Source organism: Staurois parvus, unplaced genomic scaffold, assembly GCF_062004578.1.
Source record: "Staurois parvus isolate SC_StPar_1 unplaced genomic scaffold, SC_StPar_1.0 ptg000490l, whole genome shotgun sequence".
In the NCBI taxonomy this organism is placed as follows: Eukaryota; Metazoa; Chordata; class Amphibia; order Anura; family Ranidae; genus Staurois; species Staurois parvus.
Window position 1 is genome coordinate 243,084 of NW_028318286.1, and position 26,806 is coordinate 269,889.

The following is a 26,806-nucleotide window of genomic DNA, read 5'->3' on the forward strand; positions in this document are numbered from 1 at the left end:
GAGTGAGCGAAAGCCAGACTGTAAAGGGTCAAGAAGGCTGTTGTCAGTGAGGTAGGAGCTCAGGCGATTGTAGACTAAGCGTTCTAAGATTTTAGAGGTGAATGGGAGCAGGCAAATGGGTCTTAAGTTGTTCAGGTTGGTGGGGTCCAGAGAGGGCTTTTTAAGTATGGGAGTGATCTGTGCATGCTTTAGAGGGGAGACGAAAGTGCCACTAGAGAGGGAGAGATGTGAGTGAGGGAGCATAGGACAGAAGAAGAGGGTGACCGTAGTAGTTGTGAGGGGACAGGATCCAGGGGGCAGGTGGTGAGACGGGCTTCTGAGCAATCTTTAGTGACCTCTTCGGTAGTATCAAGGTCAAAAGAGGAAAGTGTTGAGGGAGGTTTAGTACAAGGTATGCTAAGTGGGATGGATGTCTCTGCAGTGGAGATGCCCCTACGAATTGCGTCAATCTTGTTTTTGAAATGATTGGCAATCTCGTAAGCAGTGAGTGAGTTACTGGGTGGAGGTGGAGAAAGTAGAGAGTGAAAAGTAGAGAAGAGACGACGAGGACTGGATGACAAGGTATTAATAAGAGTGACAAAGTAGGCTTGTTTGGCAGCATGAAGGGAGGATTTGCATGTTAGGAAAGCAGATTTATATCGGGTGAATGCTTGCATGGATTTGGTTTTACATCACAATTGCTCTAACACACGACTATGTCTCTTAAGATTTCTGGTGTGGTCAGTCTGCCACGGTTGTAATGGTCGGGGCCTGATACTTCGTGTAGTTAGAGGAGCAAGTGGGTCTAGTGTGGAAGAAAATGAACTGTTGTAGACAGAAGTGGCCATGTCAGGGCAGGAGAGGGGAGAGATTCTGTCATAGAGGCGGTCAGTTGCAGAGTACAGAAGAGAAGGGTTAAAGTTGTGAAGTTTTCTGCGGGTAATTGTTTGTAATAGAAAGAGAGGAAAAGAAGAAAGAGAAAGAAGAGGAGTGCGGGAGAGTCTGGAGCAACCCTACAGAAATGCATATGTGGTGTCGCTGAGTAATAGGAGGGCCGGTGAGGCACACCATAGCTTAGACGGCAATACGTGGTGACGCACTTCCGGCGCGGCGCCATCTTGGAACACCCTTCAGCCACACGCTTACACCCAGGGTATGGGAACAAGCTGTATTTCATCTTGCTGATGTAAGTGTGCACAGTATTCAGTTTTAGAACAATTAAAGCGGTTTTACACTATGGAGGATGTCTTCTTCTTCTTTTGTCCTATTGGGATTTGAGTTGGGATCCACCCTGCTCATTTGACCTTTGAGGATATCACAGGAGAGGTGGAACCAGTGTACTGGGGATATATCTTGAAGCCTTTTACCCAAGAGGAAGTTTATCCTGATCCAGTGGTGATTTTACATGCTCTGTGGCCCTGCAGGGTCGCAGATAGGAGGTGAGAGGCCATTTCAGCCGTTTTTGGATTGCACTTCGGGGTGTGCGGGTCCACACACAGTCCATTGATTCTGCATGAGTGGAAGGAATGAGATACGGATCACTGGACTTTTTTGATATGTGCACTGTGTGCAGGGGTCTCACATGTGTCTAATCTCCATTTATCTAGTTCCATCACGCACTATTCTTCCTTTTATATGTTAATGAGCGTTGTCACTATGTTATATTGACTATATGCTTAGTATGACTTACTAACAGAGTATATATATTTTTTTGGTTTAGCGCTACATCATTTTTTGTTTTTACACCATAGCTCCGCAACTTTTGTTATAGCGATTCAGAGAAAGAATAATAAATCCTGGCTGTGCATAAAGGAAACAACCTTTTCTGAGACTTTTCCCGTTCTTGGGCAAGGAGTTCTTCCATTCTCATAACGTCATTCATCACATGTACCCAACTGAGGAGGGACGGTATACGTGGGAATTCCACAGAGAAGGTATTAACTGCCTGCCCGCCGATCAGAAAAACCGGAGGAGACAAGACTGTTGATTCCGTAAGGAATCCGGTAGGATAGATAGGGCCAATTCAGGAGAAGATGACTCGTCATAGATGTCATTGTAGATGTCAAAGATCGTTCACCAAAATGGTTGGATCTTGCTACATTCCCACCAGATGTGTAAATAGGGGCCTTTAGCACATATTTACGTTAGGCACGTTTGGCGCTTCAGCATTAATTCATTTTATTGGCCAGAATAAATGATCATTCTGGCCAATTAAACTAATTGACACCCAAGTGCTTGACGCTTATCAACGTGCCGAAACGCTTATAAAAAGTGTTAGATGCTTTTACAAGCGTCAGGCGATTTTTCAGCAAAAATGCTGCTGCAAAGAGGACTGCTTTTAGGAGAGTTTTTTTTTTAATGTCCTGTGTGCATGAGGCCTTATAAATAAATATACATTCTATATTGCCAAAAGTATTGTCCCCGCCCTCCCAATCATGTGATTCAGGTGTTCCAATCCCCTCCAAATCATGTGATTCAGGTGTTCCAATCCCCTCCAAATCATGTGAATCAGGTGTTCCAATCCCCTCCCAATCATGTGATTCAGGTGTTCCAATCCCCTCCAAATCATTGGATTCAGGTGTTCCAATCCCCTCCAAATCATGTGATTCAGGTGTTCCAATCCCCTCCATGGACACAGGTGTATACAATCAAGCCCCTAGGCATGCAGACGGCTTCTACAAACATTGGTGAAAGAATGGGTCGCTCTCAGGAGCTCAGTGACTCCAAGCGTGGTCCCGTGATAGGTGGCCACCTGGGCAATAAGTCCATCCGTGACATTTCCTGGCTACTAAATATTCCACGCTCAACTGTTAGTGGGATTATAATAAAGTGGAAGCAACTGGGAACAACAGCCACTCAGCCACCAAGTGGTAGGCCACGTCACATGACAGGGCGGGGTCAGCGCATGCTGAAGCGCACAGTGCGCAGAAGTCACCAACTGTCTGCAGAGTCAATAGCTAAAGACCTCCAAACTTGGTGTGGCCTTCAGATGAGCCCAACAACAGAGCATAGAGAGCTCCATGGCCGAGCAGCTGCATCTTCCATCACCAAGTGGATCATGGCTACAACTATGATCTTGGTATTTTTTTTTTTTTACAGTTAGCAATTGTTTGTTTAGTAAAAGTGATCCAGGCAGCTCTAAAACCACTTGATCACTTTTACAGTACTAAAAAGGCACCCTCCCCCCCCCCCACACACACACACCTATCCTGCTGCCTGCGATTGTTGCTGGGCTTTCCTGTTCAATCAGTTTCTAATCTTTTAAGGCAGTGTCTGCACCCCTCTCCGCCGCCCACCCCGCCCCGGCGAGGAACATTTTCCCGACACGCTCACGCTCGGCAGCGTGGCTCTTTCTTATCATAAATAATGTAATTTATTGGACCTAAGATTGCTCGGCCTCAGAGAATTGGGCGGTAGTAGAGATGCAAGACGAACATCACAGCAGATGCGTTCCGCTACTAACAAGAAGATGGGAAAAAAAAAATCAGGACAAGGAAAGTAAAAGAAGATTGTGTTTCCAGCGCAGATTCGGCCTCCTCCCCAGCTGACATTTCATTGGGGAACTCCGACTGAGATTAAAGTTTTCTTAGGAAAATATCCGCTCCAAGAGCAAGCCACAGCACAAAGGGAAGGGAGCGCCTTCAGACAAATTACTGACAGGCCAGCCTGGATTTTCTGGCAAATTATAAGATGGGGCAGAGAAAGTAATAAAATGTTATATTCTATGCAGCGTTTAGCTTCTTCCTTTATGTCTGCGCAGGCTTTAGAAGTATCCGTGGTACCCAATATACGTTCTGAGCGAATGATCTGCCACAAGCAGGTGGCAAGTGAGGCATTCAGAATGCTGGATTGGGAACCTTTTCTGGTCAGTGACTCCAGGTAGTAAAGGGGTTGAAAACCTCTGACATGAAATATGAACAAAGCATATCCCTCTATAGCAGTGGTCTCCAAACTGTGGCCCTTTGCTTGCTTTTATCCGGTCCTTGGGGCATTATTCCCCCCACCATCAGCAACAGTGGGGCATAGTTCCCATCACTGATACCAAGAATGGGGCATTATTCCTCCCACTGACACCAATGATGTGGCACTATTTCTTCCTCGGACAACAAAATGGGGCACTATTCCTCCCACTGACACCAATGATGGGGCACTATTCCTCCCACTGATACCAATGATGGGGCACTATTCCCCTCCCACTGACACCAATGATGGGGCACTATTCCTCCCACTGACACCAATGATGGGGCACTATTCCTTCCACTGATACCAATGATGGGGCACTATTCCTCCCACTGATAACAATGATGGGGCACTATTCCTCGCACTGATACCAATGATGGGGCACTATTCCTCCCACTGATACCAATGATGGGGCACTATTCCTCCCACTGACACCAATGATGGGGCACTATTCCTCCCACTGACACCAATGATGGGGCACTATTCCTCCCACTGACACCAATGATGGGGCACTATTCCTCCCACTGATAACAATGATGGGGCACTATTCCCCTCCCACTGACACCAATGATGGGGCACTATTCCAGTGATGCCAATGATGGGGCAATATTCCTCCCATTAACACCGATGATGGGGCATTATTCCTGCCATTGACACCAAGGATAGGGCACTATTCCTCCCACTGATACAAATGATGGGGCACTATTCCTCCCACTGACACCAATGATGGGGCACTATTCCTCCCACTGACACCAATGATGGGGCACTATTCCTCCCACTGACACCAATGATGGGGCACTATTCCTCCCACTGATACCAATGATGGGGCACTATTCCCCTCCCACTGACACCAATGATGGGGCACTATTCCCCTCCCACTGACACCAATGATGGGGCACTATTCCAGTGATGCCAATGATGGGGCAATATTCCTCCCATTAACACCGATGATGGGGCATTATTCCTGCCATTGACACCAAGGATAGGGCACTATTCCTCCGACTGACACCAATGATGGGGCACTATTCCTCCCACTGACACCAATGACGGGGCACTATTCCTCCCACTGACACCAATGATGGGGCACTATTCCTCCCACTGACACCAACAATTGGAAACTATTCTTCCCATAGATGCCAGTGATAGGGCACTATATCTCCCATTAATACCAATGATGAGGCATTGTTTACTTCCACTGATTCCAGGACATTTTCTACTCCCATCAGCCACAGTCCGGCCCCCATAAAGTCTGAAGGACAGTAAACTGGCCCTTCGTTTATAAAGTTTGGAGACCCCTGCTCTATAGTGTGTACTTGTCTCAATCCAGAGCACTGAGTGTTATTTATGTCTGCTGGTTCATTCCTTTGCTAACAGCATGAGTCACTTCTGACAAGTTTCCCTGACACCGAAAGATAAAAAGATGGCAGGGGAGGGATCTCCAGCACACAGCCTGTGATTGACAGTCTCAGTTCTGTTCCTGTGTGTAGTGCGAATGGGGGTGTGTCCCTTCCCTCCAATCAGCTTCCGCTGAGCTCTGCAGAGTGTAACTTCAGCTCCCTGCCCCCTGCTTTCTGAAATATCAGACAAGCTGTATACATCCTGAACTTTGAATGACTGTAGAGAAGCGAAGACTGCAGAAACAGGTACAACATATGTAGGAGGAATTGGTTTCATCTCTGTGTATCAGTCACTTCACTGAGTATAACTAAGGGTATGTGTGACGGGAATCACTTTGGGTGGGGGGCCCATGGAACCCAGCTTACTTTGGAGAGGTGGGGAGACCCCTGTCTCAGCTCCCCATATCCCTCTTATGCGTAAGTCACCCTGTGCCTGTTAGGGGTACAGGGTGATTTGGCCTAATATTGGGGTGAGGGGTTGTTGATTGTTTAATGCCATGTGGTTGCATCCCATTGTTCTACTGTGTGTCTTGCTTGGGAGCAAACTATTATGGTATGTATGTGTTTATGGGCATTAGCTTGGTGGGGGGGGGGTGACTCCAGCAGCCCTCCCTCTTGATGGGACTGTCTGTTGGTGTGTCTCTTGTTACTAAATGTAGATTGCCCCGCCCTGTGTCATTATGCAGGGAGGGGGGTTATCCCCTGAGTGTATATATCTTGTATCTGTGTTAAAATAAACTAGTCTACCTCCTGGATTACTTCAAGACTGGTGTCATCTAGTCTTGTATGGTTGGCTGTGGTGTCTGTTGTCGGTGTTCGGACGGGGAAGTGGTATTCTAATGGAAGTACTCAAGTGCAGTCTGGGCCGGTTCCATTACAGTATGCAACCACTATAAACAATGGAATCAATGTAATTTTGCAGCCGGCACAAGAGGACAATACAGGTACAGGCAATAATTCCAGACAGTCTCATGTTTTGGGCCATTGAACTTACGGCTGCCGTGGAATCCGTAGGCTGGGCGCCTCTAACAGAATATCCAAGTTCACAATGGCGGAACGGCAAAGGTGGGAGCGATGTCGGTCACACAAGAGCAATAGAGACATCCTGAGTAAATAAAAACAAAAATACGACATTAATTAGATTGAATATATTATATTGATCGTTTTATATAATTGCAGAACGTACAGATTTCCCACAATACAAAACTGTCAAAATACATTTGTAGCATTTTTTTTTCTGTTTTGCGGTGTGTGAACTTTTTTTGGACAGGTACCGGTCCCAGTAAAAAAAGAAAAAAAACATACTCACAAAATAAGTGCATAAAAAGCCTATGAGGCCACAGAGATGGCCAAAATGATGGCAGAGTGGCTGACTGGTGGTGTGGTCGGTCTACCGACGCGTTTCAGGGACGCGTCCCTTTCCTCGGAGCTCTGAGGAAATGCATCATTTGGGCCATCTCTGAGGCGTCAAGAAAAAAAAACATACAAAATAAGCTCATAAAAAGCCTGTGAGGCCACAGAGATGGCCAAAATGATGGCAGAGTGGCTGACTGGTGGTGTGGTCGGCCTACTGACGCGTTTCGGGGATGCGTCCCTTTCCTCTGAGCTCTGAGGAAATGCATCATTTTGGACATCTCTGTGGCTTCACAGGCTTCCTCTGCACTTCTTTTGTATGTTTTTGTCTTTTTCAACATTTTAATAAACCTTGGATAATGCGCTAGGTGTTTGCGCCATTTGTGTGCTTTTTTCCATTAACGCCCACATGCTCCACATATGCAAGGTGGGTGGCTGATGTTTCTATGCTGAGAACGCGCTCACAGCACCCTCCCAGCACAGGAACCAAGCTATGACAGCCCTTGGTCCACAGCAGGACGGATTCACAATCATTTGACCTCGTTGATCTCCCAATCTGAAGAGGGCTGCATCACCAGGACTTTGTCCATAGATCATCCACACACCCGATTCCCTGGCCTCGACCCCTTTGAGGCGCTGGAAGGTTAGTACTTTTGTCCATGTGGGCGTTAAAGCCCACCATTTGGCTGCTGCACATTCTCTGTGTTAGTTACATACAGGGGCGGACTGACCATTTGGAAACTCGGGCACTGCCCGAGGGCCCAGGGTCAGTAGGGGGCCCCATGAGATGCCCCTGGTACCTTTTTCATAGTCTTTTTTGAGTTTGGGCAAGGACACAGGGGCCCCATGATCCCCTATTGCCCGGGGGCCCCAAGAGCTGTCAATCCACCCCTGTCCAGAACACCTTCCTCTCTCTATCCAAACCAGGGGCAGACTGACCATTTGGAAACTCAGGCACTGCCCGAGGGCCCGGGGTCAGTAGGGGGCCCCATGAGATGCCCCTGATACCTTTTTCATAGGCTTTTTTGAGTTTGGGCAAGGACACAGGGGCCCCATGATCCCCTATTGCCCGGGGGCCCCATGAGTTGTCAGTCCGCCCCTGGTTACATAGTTAGTCTGGCTGAAAAAAGACAAAAGTCCATCCAGTTCAACCATAGAAAAAAAAAAAGTTATAATCCTACACCTACAGTTGATCCAGAGGAAGGCAAAAAAAACCCAGCAAAGCACGATCCAATTTGCTCCTGCTGGGAAAAAATTCCTTCCTGATCCCCCCGAGAGGCAATCGGATATTCCCTGGATCAACTTTAGGTGGTCGTAAAGAGTTAAAAGCAGGGGCGGACTGACCATTTGGAAACTCGGGCACTGCCCGAGGGCCCGGGGTCAGTAGGGGGCCCCATGAGATGCCCCTGGTACCTTTTTCATAGGCTTTTTTGAGTTTGGGCAAGGACACAGGGGCCCCATGATCCCCTATTGCCCGGGGGCCCTATGAGTTGTCAGTCCGCCCCTGGTTAAAAGTAGTTACAAAAATATGCCAGTGTTTACCTCCCCAAGCAGCCCACAGCTCCAAACCCTGAGCAATCAGTATGCAAATCTTGACTTTCAGCTATGAGTCAGAGCTAAACCCCACCCCCCCGTATAATGCAAGCCCTTCTATTGGTGGGTGAAGCATGCTGTACTGTGCCCTAGGGAGGCCTCAGTGAGATAATAGCAGGTACCTTTTGGCACGTTTTAGAATTTGAAGTTCCATGCTCACTTTAAATCCTGACATGTGCGTTTTGGATAAGAGGAGAATTTGGACATTCGGGGACGGCCATCATTTCTACTCAGCGCTAAACACATCTGACAAATAATGCAATCTGAAAACGGCGTCTCCTGCCCTCGCCTTCCCCGCTCGATGGAAAGCCTTCCACCTTGTATGGATAAATAACCCAATAAAGCTATGATAATCACCGACGGGATGAAGGCCATCCATTATTAATGAGGCTGGAAGGGAAGAGGCACTTCGAAACGGATAGTCTACCTCTTTACCCTGGAAAAAATATCATAGCGGGGCCCCAAGTGCTCATCCATCTGCTTCATATGCCTTCTGTCAGTTTAACTCCTTACATCAAATGCAAAAGTTAGTGCCCCCCCCCCCTTTGGTCAAACTCCTGCCAGACGTTGGAAAACACCAGTCAACACGGCTATGTCATCATTATAAAAAAAAAAATGAAAACATTATTAAATGTATTACATGTAGTTTTTAAGGAAAATATTATATGTATATTTGATACAACTTATATTTACCCAAATCAGTGAAAATCCCAAATTCAGACTGGTGGGGGAGGAGCAGAGCTCAGAGCCAATCTGCCAGGGAAGCCACTTATAGGATGGGGATCAGAGGGATGACCTCATCGGTAGGGAATAGCCAAAGTGGGAGTTCTTGATTTGGCAAACTTTTGGTGATCAATCAATAAACTCCTTCACTTCCACCCTCACCAAAAAGTCACACTTTCTCCCTAGAAAGTATACAATCCAACAAATCCTTTTTCGTGACGAAACATATAAATCCCCCAAAAACCAAAATTAAAATCTACAAATATAATCAATTTCTACAATCAAAAATAAAAATTAATCACTTAAACTTAAACATTGTGTTCAATTAAATTCCCTCCCAATTTGGAACTTGAATTTTGGACACAATGGGATTTTATTTTACTTTATTTTATGGAATTTTATTTTTTTTGAGACATAATTGGGAGGGAATTTAATTGAACACAATTTTTAAGTTTAAGTGATTAATTTTTATTTTTGATTGTATAAATTGATTATATTTGTAGATTTTAATTTTGGTTTTTGGGGGATTTATATGTTTCGTCACGAAAAGGATTTGTTGGATTAAACTTTTGGTGATATCAGGACCATTTGGGCAAGATGGAGTCAACGGGGAAGGCAAAATTAGGGTGGTTTATAGTGAATTTGAAAGCCCAACTTCCAGGATGTGCCCCCCCCCCCCCCCACACACACCTCTAAGTGATCCCGTTAGTAAGAAAAAAAATCTAAATCCCTTTTCTAACTTACCTGCATGATATGGGAGGCCTGAGTCTTCATCTTGGAAGGCTTGGTGCACACCTAAACATGCTGCTGTGTGTTGGGTCATTCATTTATGTCAATAGGCTGCCCTATGCATGAGAAATGCGGAAAAGAAGTTCCTGACTTCTTTCCAATAACGCACCGAACTGCATGGTGCTGTGGCCCCAAGTGGGTTGGCACCCGTGTTTCCAGATATTTGGGGCACTGCCACGCATCTGCATGTTAAGAAAGCACACAAGTTTGCACGTGTTCTCAACACACCAAGATCTCAACCTAGAGGAAGGGTCCTTCTTCTGGTGTCCACGTCACTGCCTGTGAAAAGTGGACACTTCCAATTGGAAGGTCATGGCAGGGTCCTCTCGGAAGACAGAAGGGGATGATGTCATTGTGGAGTGGTCTTGGGGTGCCATCGCAGTGGTGGATCAGCGGTCGCCCACATCGGAACCAGTGGCAGTGAGGAACTGGATGAGGTATTTAGGTGAGTATATCAGCCTGTGAAATGTGTACACTTCTGATTGGATGGTCACTGGTGGGGTCCTCTCAGAAGAGAAGGGATGATGTCATCGTGGGGAAGGCAGGAGACCAGTGGTCTTGGGGTGCCATTGCAGTGGTGGATCAGCAGTCGCCCACATCAGAACCAGTGGCAGTGAGGAACTGGACGAGGTATTTAGGTGAGTATATCAGCCTGTGAAATGTGTGCACTTCTGATTGGATGGTCACTGGTGGGATCCTCTCAGAATAGAAGGGATGATGTCATTGTGGTAACGGCAGGAGACCAGTGGTCTTTGGACACCATTGCAGTGGTGGATCAGCAGTCGCCCACATCGGAACCAGTGGCAGTGAGGAACTGGACGAGGTATTTAGGTGAGTATATCAGCCTGTGAAATGTGTGCACTTCTGATTGGATGGTCACTGGTGGGGTCCTCTCAGAAGAGAAGGGATGATGTCATCGTGGGGAAGGCAGGAGACCAGTGGTCTTGGGGTGCCATTGCAGTGGTGGATCAGCAGTCGCCCACATCGGAACCAGTGGCAGTGAGGAACTGGAAGAGGTAATTAGGTGAGTAGATCAGCCTGTGAAATGTGTACACTTCTGATTGGATGGTCACTGGTGGGATCCTCTCAGAAGAGAAGGGATGATGTCATTGTGGTGAAGGCAGGAGACCAGTGGTGCATCAGTGGTCGCCCACATCGGAACCAGTGGCAGTGAGGAACTGGACAAGGTATTTAGGTGAGTATATCAGCAAGTGAAATGTGTACACTTCTGATTGGATGGTCACTGGTGGGATCCTCTCAGAAGAGAAGGGATGATGTCATCGTGGTGACGGCAGGAGACCAGTGGCCTTGGGACACAATTGCAGTGGTGGATCATCGATCCTCTGCACCCAGTGGCAGTGAAGGACCTGGATGGGGTACTTTGGTGAGTAAATCAGCTATCACCGGGTACGGGGGATAATAAGAGTCTCAGGATAGGTTAGCGGGGGTAAAAGGGAGATACCGTAACAAATTAGTTTTTGCCCGGAATGGGGCTATAAAGGGTGCAGTTAACATGAAATGGCTCCTGAGGAGCTTCCTTCACCTTAGTCTTCCCTGGTACAATTCTCTTCAGAGGCTGCTGGGAGCTGCATCATGCATGTCAAGCAATGGCTAGAAGGTAACATGGTCCAAAGCAGAAGTGTCTGTCAAACTAGTACAATTCGAAGAATAAATGGAAAAGGAATTATGATTTATCTAAACGGGAATACTAAGAATGGTTGAATGATTCTTAAAACGAAAGCCTCAGTCACGCAACAGCTGAAAGTGGAAATCAGGCTTACGATGGTCCTTTATAGTGATCTGGACAGGTTTACAAGAACAACAGACTTCAGCAGCCATCGCTCGCAGTTTATAGAGTGGAGAGGTGGGGCAGTGACACGGAGGCTTCACAACTTCACCTCCTAAACTGTGGTGCCACCCGCATTATAAGTATTATGGATCACACGATTACGGGCCTGACTTTCTATTTAAATAGGTCCAATGACCGGAGTTGCCCTTTAAAAACCGTATCATTTATTCCCTTTTAAATTGGCTGCACTTCTTCTGGATTATTTTCCCCGCTGTATGGAGTGTTTGAATTGTCTGTACTTTTTAATTTGAGTTTCAGGCTACGCCGTCCTCTCTTCTCTCTATCGCGGCTGAAAACCTATTAATTTCGGCTTTCGCTTTCTGCTCCTCTATGTGACACAGTTTGCAGACGTGCATATAAATAGCCAGATGCGTTTAACCCTCTTTGCCGGGGTCAGGTATCATCCTGACAGAAGGTAAAAAATACCCCGATTACCATCAAAACAGACAGAGCCCGCGCCGGGCCGCTCGCCTCTTGCCCGCCGGCGCGGCGGTAAGCTCCCGTATAATTGCGTTCAGGTGTGACAGAGCGTAAAAATAAAAAAACGTTTTAATCTTTGTCACCGACAGGAGGCGGGGAGGTCAGGAGTCAAAATGTTTCAAAAATAAAGGAGAATTTAATTAGTATGCAAATGCGGCTCCCGGCATTAAAATGTCAATTTGCTATGTAAATGTTGACGCGGGGACAGTTCAGGTGTTTTATCATGTGCTGTCAAGGTGCCTTTCCTGAATGGTGACGTGTAATATCTGACACACGGGATCGGCATCGCTGAGACGCACAGCGGGGTCAGGCGACTAGTGACGCTGTGTTGTGTCACCACGAGGTAGCCGATCTTTGGGACCTGAAATGTAGCAGGAATAATGTCTGTGTTTGTACTTTGTAATGAGTTGAGTTTATTTTCTAGTTTGGCGCGCTGGCCATTTTTCTATATGGTAATGGCATGTGGGATTACAATGATACGCTTACGCACAATATTGCTGACCGCATGCCCAAAGGAAGGGGCGTCCGTCTGTACACTGCTGGATAGGAGTCCACACAAGATGGTGGCGTGTATACTCAATTATATTGTCCCCCGTAAAATGAGTGGATTTTCAACAATACTCGGCCTCGCCACCTGCAATTATCCGGGAATGAGACTCTGAGAACATTATAGGAAGGTATGAGACTCTGGGGACATTATAGGAAGGTAGGAGACTCCGGGGACATTATAGGAAGGTAGGAGACTCTGGGGACATTATAGGAAGGTAGGAGACTCTGGGGACATTATAGAAAGGTAGGAGACTCTGGGGACATTATAGGAAGGTATGAGACTCTAGGGACATTATAGGAAGGTAGGAGACTCTGGGAACATTATAGGAAAGCATGAGACTCTGGGAACATTATAGGAAGGTATGAGACTCTGGGAACATTATAGGAAGGTAAGAGACTCTGGGGACATTATAGGAAGGTAGGAGACTCTGGGGACATTATAGGAAGGTAAGAGACTCTGGGGACATTATAGGAAAGTAGGAGACTCTGGGGACATTATAGGAAGGTATGAGATTCTGGGGACATGGTATGAAGGTAGGAGACTCTGGGAACATTATAGCAAGGTAGGAGACTCTGGGAACATTATAGGAAGGTAGGAGACTCTGGGGACATTATAGGAAGGTAGGAGACTCTGGGGACATTATAGGAAGGTATGAGACTCTGGGAACATTATAGGAAGGTAAGAGACTCGGGGGACATTATAGGAAGGTAGGAGACTCTGGGGACATTATAGGAAGGTAGGAGACTCTGGGGACATTATAGGAAGGTAGGAGACTCTGGGGACATTATAGGAAGGTATGAGACTCTGGGAACATTATAGGAAGGTAAGAGACTCTGGGAACATTATAGGAAGGTAAGAGACTCTGGGGACATTATAGGAAAGCATGAGACTCTGGGGACATTATAGGAAGGTATGAGACTCTGGGAACATTATAGGAAGGCAGGAGACTCTGGGAACATTATAGGAAGGTATGACATTCTGGGAACATTGTAGGAAGGTATGGGACTCTGGGAACATTATAGGAAGGTAGGAGACTCTGGGGACATTATAGGAAGGTAGGAGACTCTGGGGACATTATAAGAAGGTAGGAGACTCTGGGAACATTATAGCAAGGTAGGAGACTCTGGGAACATTATAGGAAGGTAGGAGACTCTGGGGACATTATAGGAAGGTAGGAGACTCTGGGGACATTATAGGAAGGTATGAGACTCTGGGAACATTATAGGAAGGTAAGAGACTCTGGGAACATTATAGGAAGGTAAGAGACTCTGGGGACATTATAGGAAAGCATGAGACTCTGGGGACATTATAGGAAGGTATGAGACTCTGGGAACATTATAGGAAGGTAAGAGACTCTAGGAACATTATAGGAAGGTAAGAGACTCTGGGGACATTATAGGAAGGTAGGAGACTCTGGGGACATTATAGGAAGGTAGGAGACTCTGGGGACATTATAGGAAGGTAGGAGACTCTGGGGACATTATAGGAAGGTAAGAGACTCGGGGGACATTATAGGAAGGTATGAGACTCTGGGGACATTATAGGAAGGTAGGAGACTCTGGGGACATTATAGGAAGGTATGAGACTCTGGGAACATTATAGGAAGGTAAGAGACTCTGGGAACATTATAGGAAGGTAAGAGACTCTGGGGACATTATAGGAAAGCATGAGACTCTGGGGACATTATAGGAAGGTATGAGACTCTGGGAACATTATAGGAAGGCAGGAGACTCTGGGAACATTATAGGAAGGTATGACAATCTGGGAACATTATAGGAAGGTATGGGACTCTGGGAACATTATAGGAAGGTAGGAGACTCTGGGGACATTATAGGAAGGTATGAGACTCTGGGGACATTATAGGAAGGCAGGAGACTCTGGGGACATTATAGGAAGGTAGGAGACTCTGGGGACATTATAGGAAAGCATGAGACTCTGGGGACATTATAGGAAAGCATGAGACTCTGGGGACATTATAGGAAGGTAGGAGACTCTGGGGACATTATAGGAAGGTAGGAGACTCTGGGAACATTATAGGAAGGTAGGAGACTCTGGGGACATTATAGGAAGGTAGGAGATTCTGGGGACATTATAGGAAGGTAGGAGACTCTGGGGACATTATAGGAAGGTAGGAGACTCTGGAGACATTATAGGAAGGTAGGAGACTCTGGGGACATTATAGGAAGGTGGGAGATTCTGGGGACATTATAGGAAAGCATGAGACTCTGGGGACATTATAGGAAAGTAGGAGACTCTGGGGACATTATAGGAAGGTATGAGATTCTGGGGACATGGTATGAAGGTAGGAGACTCTGGGAACATTATAGCAAGGTAGGAGACTCTGGGAACATTATAGGAAGGTAGGAGACTCTGGGGACATTATAGGAAGGTAGGAGACTCTGGGGACATTATAGGAAGGTATGAGACTCTGGGGACATTATAGGAAGGTATGAGACTCTGGGAACATTATAGGAAGGTAAGAGACTCGGGGGACATTATAGGAAGGTATGAGACTCTGGGGACATTATAGGAAGGTAGGAGACTCTGGGGACATTATAGGAAGGTAGGAGACTCTGGGGACATTATAGGAAGGTATGAGACTCTGGGAACACTATAGGAAGGTAAGAGACTCTGGGAACATTATAGGAAGGTAAGAGACTCTGGGGACATTATAGGAAAGCATGAGACTCTGGGGACATTATAGGAAGGTATGAGACTCTGGGAACATTATAGGAAGGCAGGAGACTCTGGGAACATTATAGGAAGGTATGACATTCTGGGAACATTGTAGGAAGGTATGGGACTCTGGGAACATTATAGGAAGGTAGGAGACTCTGGGGACATTATAGGAAGGTAGGAGACTCTGGGGACATTATAGGAAGGTAGGAGACTCTGGGGACATTATAAGAAGGTAGGAGACTCTGGGAACATTATAGCAAGGTAGGAGACTCTGGGAACATTATAGGAAGGTAGGAGACTCTGGGGACATTATAGGAAGGTATGAGACTCTGGGGACATTATAGGAAGGTATGAGACTCTGGGAACATTATAGGAAGGTAAGAGACTCTGGGGACATTATAGGAAAGCATGAGACTCTGGGGACATTATAGGAAGGTATGAGACTCTGGGAACATTATAGGAAGGTAAGAGACTCTGGGAACATTATAGGAAGGTAAGAGACTCTGGGGACATTATAGGAAGGTAGGAGACTCTGGGGACATTATAGGAAGGTAGGAGACTCTGGGGACATTATAGGAAGGTATGAGACTCTGGGGACATTATAGGAAGGTAAGAGACTCGGGGGACATTATAGGAAGGTAGGAGACTCTGGGGACAATATAGGAAGGTAGGAGACTCTGGGGACATTATAGGAAGGTATGAGACTCTGGGAACATTATAGGAAGGTAAGAGACTCTGGGAACATTATAGGAAGGTAAGAGACTCTGGGGACATTATAGGAAAGCATGAGACTCTGGGGACATTATAGGAAGGTATGAGACTCTGGGAACATTATAGGAAGGCAGGAGACTCTGGGAACATTATAGGAAGGTATGACATTCTGGGAACATTATAGGAAGGTATGGGACTCTGGGAACATTATAGAAAGGTAGGAGACTCTGGGGACATTATAGGAAGGCAGGAGACTCTGGGGACATTATAGGAAGGTAGGAGACTCTGGGGACATTATAGGAAAGCATGAGACTCTGGGGACATTATAGGAAAGCATGAGACTCTGGGGACATTATAGGAAGGTAGGAGACTCTGGGGACATTATAGGAAGGTAGGAGACTCTGGGAACATTATAGGAAGGTAGGAGACTCTGGGGACATTATAGGAAGGTAGGAGATTCTGGGGACATTATAGGAAGGTAGGAGACTCTGGGGACATTATAGGAAGGTAGGAGACTCTGGGAACATTATAGGAAGGTAGGAGACTCTGGGAACATTATAGGAAGGTAGGAGACTCTGGGGACATTATAGGAAGGTGGGAGATTCTGGGGACATTATAGGAAAGCATGAGACTCTGGGGACATTATAGGAAAGCATGAGACTCTGGAGACATTATAGGAAGGTAGAAGACTCTGGGGACATTATAGGAAAGTAGGAGACTCTGGGGACATTATAGGAAGGTAGGAGACTCTGGGGACATTATAGGAAGGTATGAGACTCTGGGAACATTATAGGAAGGTAAGAGACTCTGGGGACATTATAGGAAGGTATGAGACTCTGGGGACATTATAGGAAGGTAGGAGACTCTGGGGACATTATAGGAAGGTATGAGACTCTGGGAACATTATAGGAAGGTAAGAGACTCTGGGAACATTATAGGAAGGTAAGAGACTCTGGGGACATTATAGGAAAGCATGAGACTCTGGGGACATTATAGGAAGGTATGAGACTCTGGGAACATTATAGGAAGGCAGGAGACTCTGGGAACATTATAGGAAGGTATGACATTCTGGGAACATTGTAGGAAGGTATGGGACTCTGGGAACATTATAGGAAGGTAGGAGACTCTGGGGACATTATAGGAAGGTAGGAGACTCTGGGGACATTATAAGAAGGTAGGAGACTCTGGGAACATTATAGCAAGGTAGGAGACTCTGGGAACATTATAGGAAGGTAGGAGACTCTGGGGACATTATAGAAAGGTAGGAGACTCTGGGGACATTATAGGAAGGTATGAGACTCTGGGAACATTATAGGAAGGTAAGAGACTCTGGGGACATTATAGGAAAGCATGAGACTCTGGGGACATTATAGGAAAGCATGAGACTCTGGGGACATTATAGGAAGGTATGAGACTCTGGGAACATTATAGGAAGGTAAGAGACTCTGGGAACATTATAGGAAGGTAAGAGACTCTGGGGACATTATAGGAAGGTAGGAGACTCTGGGGACATTATAGGAAGGTAGGAGACTCTGGGGACATTATAGGAAGGTATGAGACTCTGGGGACATTATAGGAAGGTAAGAGACTCGGGGGACATTATAGGAAGGTATGAGACTCTGGGGACATTATAGGAAGGTAGGAGACTCTGGGAACATTATAGGAAGGTAAGAGACTCTGGGAACATTATAGGAAGGTTAGAGACTCTGGGGACATTATAGGAAAGCATGAGACTCTGGGGACATTATAGGAAGGTATGAGACTCTGGGAACATTATAGGAAGGCAGGAGACTCTGGGAACATTATAGGAAGGTATGACATTCTGGGAACATTATAGGAAGGTATGGGACTCTGGGAACCTTATAGGAAGGTAGGAGACTCTGGGGACATTATAGGAAGGCAGGAGACTCTGGGGACATTATAGGAAGGTAGGAGATTCTGGGGACATTATAGGAAAGCATGAGACTCTGGGGACATTATAGGAAAGCATGAGACTCTGGGGACATTATAGGAAGGTAGGAGACTCTGGGGACATTATAGGAAGGTAGGAGACTCTGGGAACATTATAGGAAGGTAGGAGACTCTGGGGACATTATAGGAAGGTAGGAGATTCTGGGGACATTATAGGAAGGTAGGAGACTCTGGGGACATTATAGGAAGGTAGGAGACTCTGGGAACATTATAGGAAGGTAGGAGATTCTGGGGACATTATAGGAAGGTAGGAGATTCTGGGGACATTATAGGAAAGCATGAGACTCTGGGGACATTATAGGAAAGCATGAGACTCTGGAGACATTATAGGAAGGTAGAAGACTCTGGGGACATTATAGGAAGGTAGGAGACTCTGGGGACATTATAGGAAGGTAGGAGATTCTGGGGACATTATAGGAAGGTAGGAGATTCTGGGGACATTATAGGAAAGCATGAGACTCTGGGGACATTATAGGAAAGCATGAGACTCTGGGGACATTATAGAAAGGTATGAGATTTTGGGGACATTATAGGAAGGTAGGAGATTCTGGGGACATTATAGGAAGGTAGGAGATTCTGGGGACATTATAGGAAGGTAGGAGATTCTGGGGACATTATAGGAAGGTAGGAGACTCTGGAGACATTATAGGAAGGTAGGAGACTCTGGGGACATTATAGGAAGGTAGGAGACTCTGGGAATATTATAGGAAGGTAGGAGACTCTGGAGACATTATAGGAAGGTAGGAGACTCTGGGGACATTATAGGAAGGTAGGAGACTCTGGAGACATTATAGGAAGGTAGGAGACTCTGGAGACATTATAGGAAGGTAGGAGAATCTGGAGACATTATAGGAAGGTATGAGACTCTGGGGACATTATAGGAAGGTAGGAGACTCTGGGGACATTATAGGAAGGTAGGAGACTCTGGGGACATTATAGGAAGGTAGGAGACTCTGGGAACATTAGAGGAAGGTATGAGACTCTGGGGACATTATAGGAAGGTAGGAGACTCTGGGGACATTATAGGAAGGTAGGAGACTCTGGAGACATTATAGGAAGGTAGGAGACTCTGGAGACATTATAGGAAGGTAGGAGACTCTGGGGACATTATAGGAAGGTAGGAGATTCTGGAGACATTATAGGAAGGTAGGAGACTCTGGAGACATTATAGGAAGGCAGGAGAATCTGGGGACATTACAGGAAGGTAGGAGACTCTGGGGACATTATAGGAAGGTAGGAGACTCTGGGGACATTATAGGAAGGTATGAGACTCTGGGGACATTATAGGAAGGTATGAGACTCTGGGGACATTATAGGAAGGTATGAGACTCTGGGGACATTATAGGAAGGTATGAGACTCTGGGGACATTATAGGAAGGTATGAGACTCTGGGGACATTATAGGAAGGTAGGAGATTCTGGAGACATTATAGGAAGGTAGGATACTCTGGGGACATTATAGGAAGGTAGGAGACTCTGGGGACATTATAGGAAGGTAGGAGACTCTGGGAACATTATAGGAAGGTAGGAGACTCTGGGAACATTATAGGAAGGTAGGAGACTCTGGGGACATTACAGGAAGGTAGGAGACTCTGGGGACATTATAGGAAGGTATGAGACTCTGGGGACATGGTATGACTGAGGTACTGGAGATATGGTATGGGATTCAGGTTACTGGTGACGTGTCTCTATGGTAATGCTTTATATAAAATGCTGTGCAAAGTCCCGGCAAAGATTTGAGGAACCCGGCCATGCAACAGGAAAAGGCAGCCAATGGGAAGAAGGCTCAGGTTCCTGAAGAGCTGGAGGGATGCCTGCCCCCTATAGACACATGAATAATGATCCCCGCTGTGTATGGAAGGGGCCCTTGTCCCCATGACATTGCTAGCAGCTAGGGAAGCTACATGCGGAGTTCCCCTTTAACAGGTACATTGTGATCCTGGCAGGCAGGCAGCGCGCTCTGCGTCTCTTCTTGCGGTCGGTCGGGTTTTCCGCGGCGCTGACAGCCGCCTCCCTCTCTCCATTTTCCTAATCTTTAATTCAGACCCTTTGATATGTTTTTTTTTTTTCATTCTTTTCATCAGAATAATTTTCTCTGTGAAGATTAAGGATCAAAGGGTTGGAGTGGCTGAAAGCCGAATATCTCTTATTTATCCCGACCAGCCAAAAGCTTGTGAACACAATGACAATTTTCCCTGGGCCTAGAACAGGCACCTCGCCGGTAATGACTCTGGGGCCCCGGGGCCCGCCATCCCAGCCTGAGACACAATACAAAGTCATTACACGCCACCGACTTAACAAACTTGCGAGGAATTAAAGGGCCACTAAATGTGAAGGAACTCCGCAGACACGGCTCGCAGGAAACGAGCGCGGATCATATTCAGGAAGACATCAGATCCGGAGGGAGGGGGGAGAGGTTTTTCAGCACACAGATGATTTCCTGTCTAGTCACTGAACAGAAGCCATCGACTTTTATCTATAAAGAGTTTTTAGAGTTCCTATTGGCAACATTTATACAGAAAAGTCGTTTCCTGGCACTCGGGGGGTCGTTGTAAACTTGTGGTTTCATATTGTTTTATATAACAGTTTCTTAAGTCCCCCCCCTAGTGGTCACTTGTATATTAGGGCGTCTGCCCTCCTTTTCCTCCTGGTCAACATGCTAAATACATTATTTAATAAAACCTGTTTTCATTACATAGTTCATTTCACATCCAATTATATCACCACTGGCTCTCTGTGCTTCTCAATGCAAAGCAGGCAGGTCATGGCTGGTGGGAGGGGCCAGCAGGATGCTGTACATAGCTTCCTCAAAACATCACAGCACTCGACCTCAGTAAAACTCTCAAGAGTCCTCAGTTCTGATGCAAGAAGTGGGAGGAGTTATGCAAATATATTGATGGGTGGATGTCAGGCTGGAGGAGTGGGCGTTCCTAGGCATCCTAAAATGCTCCACCTTTCATCAAGAGTGTCCTTCAGCCCAGAGACGTTGCCTAGGCCAAGGTGGTGTCATCAGTCTGCTGCAGGCCGGAGGAAGCAGCAGTTTTTTCTGCCCTCTGAGCAGACATGGTACCGTTTTTTTCATCAGTTCAGTCACGTTTTTTCCAAGAGAAAATGGATCAGTTCACATCAGTTTACATCCGTTTTACATCCATTCATATCAGTTCTTCATCAGTTTTATCAGTTTTTCATCCATTTACCTCCATTTTTCATCAGTTTACATATTTTTCATCCGTTCACATCTGCTTTACATCAGTTTACATCCGGTTTACATCTGTTTTTTATCAGTTTATTTCAGTTTTTCATCCGGTCACATCCATTTTTCATCAGTTCACATCCATTTTTCATCAGTTCACATCCATTTTTCATCAGTTCACATACGGTTTACATCCGTTTTTCATCAGTTTATTGCAGTTTTTCATCCATTCACATCTGTTTTTTCATCAGTTTACATCCTTTTTTCATCCGCAGTTTACATCCATTTCTCATCAATTCAGATCAGTTTATATCAGTTTTTCATCCGTTTTTCATCAGTTTACATACATTTTTCATCCGTTTACATCCTTTTTTCATCATCAGTTTACATGTTTTTGATCCGTTCACATCTGCTTTTCATCAGTTTACATCCGGTTTACATCCGTTTTTCATCAGTTCACATCCGTTTTTCATCAGTTTACATCCGGTTTAAATCCATTTTTCAACAGTTTCCATCCGGTGTACATCCGTTTTTCATCAGTTTACATCCGATTTACATCCGTTTTTCATCAGTTTACACATTTTTCATCCGTTCACATCTGCTTTTCAACAGTTTACATCCGGTTTACATCCGTTTGTCATCAGTTTACATCCGTTTTCATCAGTTCACATCCGTTTTTCATCAGTTTACCTCTGTTTTACATCCGTTTTCATCAGTTTATTGCAGTTTTTCATCCATTCACATCCGTTTTTCATCAGTTTACATTCTTTTTACATCCATTTGTCATCAATTCATATCAGTTGATATCAGTTTTTCATCCGTTTACATCAGTTTTTCATCAGTTTACATCCATTTTTCATCCGTTTACATCCGTTTTTCATCAGTTTACATCCGTTTTTCATCCATTTTGCATCAGTTTACATTCTTTTTTCATCCTCAGTTTACATCCATTTCTCATCAATTCATATCTGTTTCTGTGTGGAAGCAGCGGTCTCTCTGCAGAGGTCCGACACACCCGCTAATGAGTCAGCGGTCTCCAGTCAGCAAACGCGCATGCTCCATTCTGATTGCAGAGCTCTAGCTTGAACCCAGACCTCGGCAGAGACGCCGCTGCTTCCACACTGAGAACAAGGGACCTTCTCTGCAGCACGCTGGCAGGGGACAGGCTTTTCTACTTGCACACTATTTATTTTCACACACCTGGAAGCTGCTGATATGAAGGTTCAGTGGCTCCTAAATGCTCAGCAAACAAAAGGGTAAGTATTTTCATCCTTCAGATGAAGAGCGGTGCAGAGGCTGGGCTGACCTACAAGCGCACACTTGTTTGCGGCGTACCTGACATCAGGCGTGGTCCTCAGCAGCTAATTAAGCTCAATTAGTGTGCTAATCGGCACTACCTGAGGAAGCCGGCGCAGCAAGTCATTAGCATGTTTGACATCTGTTTAATGGTGTTAATTGAGAGCTCTACGCCATGTGCGAGCATTAATGCCGGATTACCCAAGAAACGCACAGATGCACCTTTTCCTTCAGATTTCACACCAAAAATGGGTTCGCGGGAGTCCTATCACCTTCAGCCTGGTTTACGCCTCGCGCTGGATGTTGTTACACGTAACACGAGGTGTGTGCAAACAAAAAGCATCCATAATGGTTCTTCACATCAGGCTGAACGAATGCGCTGCCGTGTGTAGCAGCAGAAGAGTCGCCGAGGAACGGTGACGCGACCTGAACTTTTACTGCAGAATTTCATATTTATTGCCCCGGATTTTTATTTTTTTTATAAAACCAAGTGCTGCTCTACCAATATTGTGATGGGGGGGGGGGTGGGAAGGAAGTTTGATGACCACACTAGTTCTAAAATTCTGCCACCAATCCGCTGACTACCCAATCTAAATATTTGTACTTCACTTTTCTTTTCCAGTTAAAATTTTATAAAACTTTTCACAGGAAGGTTCCCATCTTCCCACCCAACGTGATCGGCATCATTTATTACGTCACCTGCTCCCCACATGCTAGTGCCTGATGACTTCTGGTAGGAGAATGAGGGGGGGGGGGGTTGGTCAATATTAAATAGATTTCAGGAAATTCAGCGGCTCTATGCACTATTGGGGAAATATTGTAAATCTACAGACTCTGGTATGTTCTTGTAGGAGGACACATAACTAAAACCAAAAAGAACATACAGTGGCCTTGGTGGACCTTGAACCCTGAGCTACAGCGCTGTGCAAGACGGTGTATTGATGATGACACAATGCCTGTGTTTCAGGAAAATGGCAACATAGATGCATGGAAGGAAGGATACAGGATAGGAAAGGGATGGGGAAAGGGAAGGAAGGAATGGAACATGGAAGGGAAGGAAGGAATGGAACATGGAAGGGAAGGAAGGAAGGAATGGGACATGGAAGGGAAGGAAGGAATGGAAGGGAAGGAATGAATGGGACATGGAAGGGAAGGAATGAATGGGACATGGAAGGGAAGGAATGAATGGGACATGGAACGGAAGGAAGGAAAGGAACATGGAAGGGAAGGAAGGAATGGAACATGGAAGGGAAGGAAGGAATGGAACATGGAAGGGAAGGAAGGAATGGGACATGGAAGGGAAGGAAGGAATGGAACATGGAAGGGAAGGAAGGAATGGAACATGGAAGGGAAGGAAGGAATGGGACATGGAAGGGAAGGAAGGAATGGGACATGGAAGAGGAGGAAGGAATGGGACATGGAAGAGGAGGAAGGAATGGAACTTGGAAGGGAAGGAAGGAATGGGACGTGAAAGGGAAAAAAGAGAAGGAAAACAAAAAATGATAGCAAATAGAAGGGAAATGAAAGAAAAGGTAAAGAAAAAGACGAGGGGGACGAAAATAAAAGGGAAGGAAATGGAAGATAAAAAGAACAGAACAGGGGGAATGGAAAGCAAAAGGAATGGGAAGGAAAGGAAACGAAGTGAGAAGTAAGGTGAATCATGGAAAGCATGGGAAGGAAATGGTAGAGGGAAGAGTAGAGAAAAGGAAAGTGAATTGAAGGGGAAAAGAACATGTAGAGAAAAGGAAATAAAAAGAGAAGGACATGGAAGTGTGGAGAAAATGAGATGGAAAGGAAAGAGCAAAGGAAAAGAAAGAACAGGAAAAGGAAGTTAGAGTAGAGAAAGGAAAGGGATGGGGTACATGAAAAATAAAAATGAATTAAGGGGTAAAGAAAAGAAAATTGGAAAAGAGAACTTGAAAAGCAAGAGAAAATGAAGGGAAAGAAGAAAGAAAATTAGAAAAGGGAAAGGAAAGGAAATCAGAAAAGTAAATGAAATTGGAAAAGAAATAAAAGGAAATTGAAAAAGGGAATGAAACAATAAAAGGAAGCAATGGGGAAGGCAAAGGGTAGAGATTAAAAAAAGAACACAAAGTCAGGAAAGAGTAGAGGAAAGGAAATTGGAAAAGGGGAAGGAAAGGAAATCAGAAAAGAAAGGAAATTAAATTGGAAAAGGGAAAAGTGAAAAAAAAGCAATGGGAAAAGCGAAGGGGAGAGAATAAAAAAGGAACACAAAGTCAAGAAACAGTAGAGGAAAGTAAAGGAAATTGGAAAAGGAAAGAAAATTGGAAAGGAAAAGGGGAAGGAAAGGGAATCAGAAAAAAAAGGAAAGGAAATTGGAAAAGGGGAAGGAAAGGAAATCAGAAAAGGAAGGAAAGGAAATTGGAAAAGAAAGGAAATTGGAAATGGGAAGGGAAAAGTAAAAGAAAGCAATGGGGGAAGCAAAGGGTAGAGAATACAAAAAAGAACACAAAGTCAGGAAAGAGTAGAGGAAAGGAAAGGAAATTGGAAAAAGGAAAGGAAATTGGAAAGGGGAAAGGAAATTTGAAAAGGGAAGGGAAAAGGAAAAGAAAGCAATGGGTATAGCAAAGGGTAGAGAGTAAAAAAAAAGAACACGAAGTAAGGAGAGTAGAGAAAAGGAATGAAATTGGAAAAGGGGAAGTAAAGGGAAGAGTAAAAAAAAATAGAAAGGGAAAAGAAAGGAAAATGGAGGGTATGGTAAGGGTAGTAGAAAAGAAATTGGAAAAGGGAAAGAGTAGAAGAAAGGAAATGAAAAAGGATAGGGAAGGGAAGGGGAAAGGATATCGTAAAGCTGGAAAGGAAAAAGGAAAGTGGGTATCTAATACACAAGCATGTGGGATTTGAGGAAATTAAAGGCATAATCCACCCAGCACATCTATTTACCCGCCCCTTCTTATCTCTTAAAGACCCCCCTGGGAAAAATCCCCTTCAGTGGTTTATGTCACTCTAATCATTTGTCTTTTCTAATTTGTAGAGTCCATCTGGTGAGGGATGGTGACACCACCATTTGGCCTTGTCCAGGCTGCAGAAGATAGATGAAAGTGGAGATGCCGGTGACCACACATCTACAAGGATTCCCAGGAGACACAAGAAGCCGGCATCTGACTGACATGCCATCAGTATCCCTTTCTGGCAATGGGGCCTTTGATGTTTTGTCAATTATACCAATTGTATCAAATTTCTAAGAGTGAAATCAAAGTATATACTAATATCTACCAACCCCCCCCCCCTTTTGCCTCCCGACATCAATCAACGTGAGGACCGATTTATCATTCTCAGATGTACAACAATTCTCTAAAACGCCATAAAAATAAAAAAAATAAAAAAAAAAAGAGACAACTTCACAGCCCCACCGCCACCTTTAAAATCTGATGACCTATCCGGCCATGTATAATTCATGCTTCCCAGCGTGAGGTGTGATTGAACGCCGCCGAACGAAACTTAAAGCCAGCCGGTCTGTCGATTTCACTGAACAATCAGAGCGGATTAGCAAAAAGTTGGAAACAAACGTAATAAAATCCCTTCTGTTTTGTGGCTTTAAATCTCTTTATTTTTTCTTATTTTCATTCTCGTTGCAGAGCTGGAGAAAAATTCATTTCACTTTCACCTAATGATCAGTTATCTGCAAGACGCTGGATCCTGCTGCTTATTAAAAATCTATTTTATCCCTTCTTTACGGCGGGCTGGGTAGAGCTCTTGTTCTGGCATTAGCTTAACAAAGACACAATAAAAACCGCCTCTGTATATATATATCATATCGTTCTGTAGGAAGGGTCTCCAGCTCCTCGACAGACGGGAAACGCGCCGGCTCTGCTGTTAAATAAGTCTGCGGCAATTTTTCTGCCTGACTTACATATTACTTTGTGTGAATAACAGATGTAGTCAAGTGTTAACATTGTCTTTGTTTCGCTGTTCGCGGTTATTTCTCCGCAGCCTGGAAGTCGCGTTAAAGGGACAAGACGCACAAGTGAATGGAAATTTGCATACATTCTCTATACAAGACTTAAAGCCCATCTCCAGCCCAAAATAAATTCACCCCACTACCAATATATATTTTTTTAAAAAAAGTCGTCTCAAAGCTCTTTTGTGTGGCTCCTCTTTCACCGATGAAGACCAGGGATCCAGTGCTGCATTCAGGGCCACTCTTCCTTATCACCATGCTGCTGCGGGAGTCTTCAGGAGCTGTGAGGAGCCTGCCAATGGACAGCCAATGGGAAGTTTCCATGTAACCAGGCAGTGATATGGCCAATCGAAGAAGGACCC

At 45.2% G+C, this 26,806-nt stretch overlaps 1 long non-coding RNA gene across 4 annotated transcripts in view; it reads left to right on the forward strand.

Moving 5' to 3' along the window:
* The window catches only part of LOC149452189 (uncharacterized), a 154,829-nt gene extending 128,744 nt beyond the window's left edge, over positions 1 to 26,085 (forward strand). For all 4 annotated transcript variants that reach the window (XR_016314910.1, XR_016314908.1, XR_016314909.1 and 1 more), the window contains exon 4: positions 25,518 to 26,085. This is a non-coding gene — a long non-coding RNA (uncharacterized LOC149452189). The remainder of the gene's footprint in view (positions 1 to 25,517) is intronic.
* The last annotated feature ends 721 nt before the right edge of the window (positions 26,086 to 26,806 follow it).